This window comes from Cherax quadricarinatus, chromosome 7, assembly GCF_038502225.1.
Source record: "Cherax quadricarinatus isolate ZL_2023a chromosome 7, ASM3850222v1, whole genome shotgun sequence".
In the NCBI taxonomy this organism is placed as follows: Eukaryota; Metazoa; Arthropoda; class Malacostraca; order Decapoda; family Parastacidae; genus Cherax; species Cherax quadricarinatus.
Genome location: NC_091298.1, coordinates 7,873,600 through 7,879,580, shown reverse-complemented (window position 1 = coordinate 7,879,580; position 5,981 = coordinate 7,873,600). Strand labels below are relative to the sequence as shown.

General features: G+C 37.7%; 1 protein-coding gene across 1 annotated transcript in view; it reads left to right on the top strand.

Annotated features, from left to right (window-relative positions):
* The window catches only part of LOC128685398 (sonic hedgehog protein-like), a 264,924-nt gene extending 259,755 nt beyond the window's left edge, over nt 1–5,169 (top strand). The window contains exon 4 of the mRNA XM_053771924.2: nt 1–5,169. This exon is cut by the window's left edge and continues 968 nt beyond it. The gene's annotated coding sequence lies outside the window, so the exon portion shown is untranslated.
* The last annotated feature ends 812 nt before the right edge of the window (nt 5,170–5,981 follow it).

The window sequence follows — 5,981 nt, the reverse complement described above, 5'->3', positions numbered from 1 at the left end:
TGTAGTTAAATAAGTGTTTGAGAAACGCTTAGAAAACTAGAGAAGCGTGTAATACTAGGGGAAAGAGCTGATGCCCAGGGAGAGAGTTGGTGTACATGCTACTTATGGGCTGGTGCCCAGGGCTCGGGCTTGTGCCCAGGACTAGGACTGGTGCTCAGAGCTGGGGCTGATGCCCAAGGTTTGGGCTGACGCCCAGGGTTAGGGCTGGCGCCCTGGGTTGAGGCTGGTGCCCAGGGCTGGGATTGACGATCAGACTGTTCAATGTTGTGCTGTGAGACGGTCCCATCCACTGTGACGTAACAGATGAACAAAGCACCCTAACTATGATGGTCGTTGATATGGCCAAAGCTAAATTCTAAGCGACAAGGATACTCCCACCTAATTGAATATGTATAGTGTTTATGCAAATGACCGCTAGAGTGGTGTGCGCTTTCAGATATCTGTGAGAATAGAAAAATAAAACTATTAGCCACAGAGTTTTCTATATAACGTCGAGGAGTGCTTAATTAGGGACATCTTACTGTTAAGCTCACGAGGAACTTAAGATGCTTAACACATTTTCAGTGATATGAAATGAAGGGAAATGTGAAAATCTTTTGTGAGAGCTTTTGTGAGTGGCTTGAAGACCTTAGAACCCTAAATAACGAAGCTTTAGACGTAAACACGTGTGCCTCGTTAATGAATGACTTTAAGACCTTTGATGACTGGCGGTAATTTATAGACGATTTCAAGGCCCTAGACGATTGAAGTTCGTTCTATAGACAAGGTCAGCGCATAAGACGAGAGAAAGTGGGAGATAGAGGAGAGAGAAAGGACGACCCCAGAGAATGTAGAGGGACTCAGGAGGTTCATCTGGGGTCAAGGCTTGTGATAGCCAGGGTGGCCTGTGGCTTCCATGGCACAGAAATGTTATAATCTCAACGAAGATGTGGAGGATGGTGATACTCTGTACATTATGAAGGACGCACGATTTGTGATTGTGCGTGTTTATCAATGTTGTGTGACTGTGGATGCGAGTGGAGTGCAATATGGCCAGTTAACAGTTAGTGTGATACAACTACCAGTTCTCGACGTATAAAACTGCGTGCCATAGTCCATAAAAATGCATTTACTACGTGCGCATCATCCAAGTTGCGCTTGTCTGGTACTGGCAATACACCTGTGCTGCTGTGGCCCTCACACCTGTCGGGTTGTAGTCCTCGCCTCACACCAGTCTTGCTGTGGTCCCAACACCAACCACCCTACAACCATCCCACACCTGTCTAGCTGTTATCCCCTAACCCACACATGTCCAGCTACATTTCCCACACCGTCTCATCTCATCTAATGCAAAATTCACGTTACCCACCCTCACATCTTCCCTAAAATCACCAAGAAATAAAAACGTTGCCAGTTCTCCACGGCACTTATTATGCGTTACACTGATTAATAATACCAACTTTAACACTTTCTCTTCAAGCATTGCCGTTAACGCTTCCACTGTAACTCCCCGACCCCTCGAGCGGACGGAGAATCAAGCCTCCACCACTCCTTGTAATGATTTAGTTCTTCACATAAAAACACAGTAATGTTAATCCCAGTCCCTTTTGTCATATTTACATCACCTAGTCCTTTCGATGGAGAGAAATGGTTGAAAATATCAACACGATTGAAACAGATACAAATCAGTGTAGAGATCTTTTAGTGACAATGGTTCGCCCACATACTGTTTTTGTCAGTCACAGAAGTTGAATAAGCACTGTGTGAGCGAGACGTTGTCAGTAAAGAACTTCATTACATTACAAGTGTGTCTGTTTCCTTCTAGTCCCTTCATTGGGAATGAAAGGGGAGAGGGTTGCCTTGATGGTAGTAAAGACTTTTTGATCCAGGGGACTGAGGCTTCCCTTCCCTTACTCGGATCAGACCTGATTACCTCTCATTCGCGAGGGAAAGAATGATCCCCCTCATGAATCTAATAATAATACATCATGATTTGCGAAATCGTAATGACACGATTACAATCAACACATAGAACAGGGCGGAATTCAAACCCTTGGTAAGCTAGTCTTACAACTATTATAGTGGATAGCGGACTGGCATGCTAGTTTTGAGGACTGGCTTGCCAAGGGTTCGAATCCCACTCCGTTCTGTGAATGACACGTCATCTTGTAAGACCTTCCCTTCATTTCACACTGCAGTACACATATGTTTACCTATGCAACATTTTTCCTAGGACGCGAGGCTCGGTGTCACAATCCTACACAATGTTCCAGCAGGTATTGTAAGACCTGGTCTGGATAAAAGGGCGTATTGTCCGCAGGTGTGGAGATTAAGACTAGTTGTAGGGCTAGCTTTTATTGGGAGAACGTTTCGCTCTGTGTAGAGCTTTATCCTGCCATTTCGCTCTGTATACAACATTGACAAGATATGGTCTCGCTCTGTGTAGAGCTTCATCAAGGTCTTGATAAAGCACCGCACAGAGCTCTACGCTGTCCCAACAAAAGCCTGATCTGCACCATGTGTGTGTCTTCACACGCCACTTCTTTATTATATAGCTCCTTCATAACGCGATGTTCTGTAACTGCTTGTGTGTTGTATGGCTTTCTGTACGACCCTGTGTACATATGCTGCATAAATGTGTATATCATAGTTGTAATTTACATAGCTGTAATTTATGTTCTCAATAAACTATATATCGTTGTTTCCATTGTAAATTATTTGTAAATATATATAATTAGCCGCCTAGTGACCTTATTCTGTGTAGGAATTTAATGCAAGTGACTGAAACAGAGGTCCCAAGCAGAATAGGTTGCACTATGAGGCTTCTGAACGTCAAAGCAGATTAGGTACTGATGAAAATGTCACGACACAATGTATCAACTCTGCTGATTATATACTCGCCTATTGGAAATGCTCAGCTTCGCACAACTTAAAAGTTGCGTAAATCTGTCCCTCCAAGGAGGATGCCTTTATGCCGGAGAAGGGCAGTTGATCAAAGAAATTGGAGCTACCCCTGTTCTTTCTTAACAAAACCTGATTAGCTTCCATTCCCCAAGCGGTGTATGACTCCTACGGAAATCAGCGCTTCCTCATAAATATACGTAGATTTAGTTCACAGGTGATTAAAAAATTAAAAAGTATGGTCTCTTAAAGAATGAGAGGGGTAGAAAAAACCTAACTAAGAATCATAAGTATGTATTGCTTCCACATATTCATAATTAAAGAACCCATTCAAAAAAAAAAAACTTTACGTCTTAAATATGGCAAGTGTGAGGCCCAGCGCCACTTGCGGTGCTCTGGCTGATGACAGGAAGTGCCAACACGACTGTCTTGTACCCTCTCTGCGGGAATCTTTTAAATCTATATTCCTCTCCCGAAGGCCCACATCTTGCTAGATATGAGAACCATCATACTCACCAAGGCTAGATATGAGAACCATCATACTCACCAAGGCTAGATATGAGAACCATCATACTCACCAAGGCTAGATATGAGAACCATCATACTCACCAAGGCTAGATATGAGAACCATCATACTCACCAAGGCTAGATATGAGAACCATCATACTCACCAAGGCTAGATATGAGAACTATCATACTCACCAAGGCTAGATATGAGAACCATCATAACTCACCAAGGCTAGATATGAGAACCATCATACTCACCAAGGCTAGATATGAGAACCATCATACTCACCAAGGCTAGATATGAGAACTATCATACTCACCAAGGCCCACATCTTCTTAGATACAAAAACTACCCTAACACCACGACGTATACCTTGCTAGATATATAAGTCATCCTCCTCACACCAAAGACATCATCCAGATATGAAATCACTTGCTTGCCTTGTAATACACATAACATTCTATACCTAATAGTAAAATTAACAGATGTGAATATTAACTAAACATTTATTAAGTAATCCACTACCACACTGAGAGGCCATTAAACATTGAATATTAATACAAATAAAATCAACCATTAGTGCACTGAATATCCATGTACTTTCAACATTTGTAGCATGCATGATCATGTCAAGGTTTAAGCTTGGTATATCGCCGGCTAGTTATTCATTCTCTTAATTCACTACAGACTAGTTATTCATTCACTATAGACTGTAGTTATTCATTCACTATAGACTGTAGTTATTCATTCACTACAGACTATAGTCATTCACTATAGACTACAGTCATCCATTCATTACAGGCTATAGTCATTCATTTACAACAAACTATATACTTAGTCATTCACTATTACTATATATTAATTCACTAGAGACTATACAGCTTTTCATTAACTATAAACTAATATTCATTCACTACAGACTATAAGCAGTCATTCAACCCGTCCTCCTAAGCAAACTTATCTTTATTTCACAATGACTCAAAACCGTCGGAAAGGTACGCTAATACTAAAATGTGAAGTTCAAAGTTCTGCTTTCAATATTCTTTAGCTTTATCAGTGGTCCCCAGCTTTCTTTTCGCGCATCATGGTAAGTATAGTCTCGCCTATATGCATCATTGCATTTACTGATGTTAATGTATGTCGTAACTGTTTAAACTGCATTAACTGATTTTATCCTAGTACAACATGCCTTCATTAACGTGCGTTTAGAATTTTGCATAATTTTGTAAAATTAAAAAAAAAAAAAATAGCTGACGCTAGGAGGAAAGGTTGTAAACTGTGTTCCACACCTGATAATCATTATAGATTCTTCAGACTTAACAGACATAGTGAAGCTATGAGTAGTTACAAACTATTACTTTACTTCAAGAATTCCCTTGTAAGCATATAACTACCATTATCAGCCAGCTAGAACTATTATTTTATTTTTTTTATCGCTGAATGACATGTGTGGGTTGTGCTCTTTAGTGTGAGTGTAATATTACTATATGTGAGTAGCTGTTCCATGTTATTTAAAGTCATAATAATTCAATAACCACAAGATATGATTAATAAAACTATTTAAATAAAATTTTTCATGTGGACCTAGTCCTTAGAGGAGTTGAATGATAGACGTACTGTACATTCACAGACGTTCTGTCCGCTGTACGTTGATGGACGCACTGTACGTTGACGGGCGAACTGTTCGTCGAGACCAAGTTTATCACAAGTGTCCGGAAGAAACTTAGACGTTATAATCACAAACTTCTGCCTCCACTAATCATAATTAGCAATGTGCAGACGGATGAATTCCTTATATATATATATATATATATATATATATATATATATATATATATATATATATATATATATATATATATATATATATATATATATATATATATATATATATATATATATATATATATATATATGTATATATATAAATATATATATAAATATATATATATATATGTATATATATAAATATATATATAAATATATATATATATATGTATATATATATATATATATATATATATATATATATATATATATATATATATATATATATATATATATAAATATATATATATATATGTATATATATATATATATGTATATATATATATATATATATATATATATATATATATATATATATATATGTATATATATATATGTATATATATATATATATATATATATATATATATATATATATATATATATATATATATATATATTATAAAAACAATTTAAAAAGTAAAACTTGTCAGTAAATATCAATTCCCGAGTATTCCCTACAAGTCTTACTTGACGCTGCTCATTTGAGCCACTAAGAAACCAGATACATTTACGCTTAGAATTATTAATCGTGGCTAATACTGGCGCCCAGAAAGTGTCATATACCTGTGACTCGTAATCCTGCCTTAAACTAGACTTTCCTCTTGACTGCCTGATCAACCAGGTTATCTCACAGTATGCAGAACCTGTTCAGTTTACTCTTGAAAAACTTCTATTATTTTTTTTTTTTTTAATTTGCTGGTACAATGTTGAAGTGTAGAAGCGCCCAGCAAGTGCTGGTGCTAAGCACGTAGTGGCGTCCAGT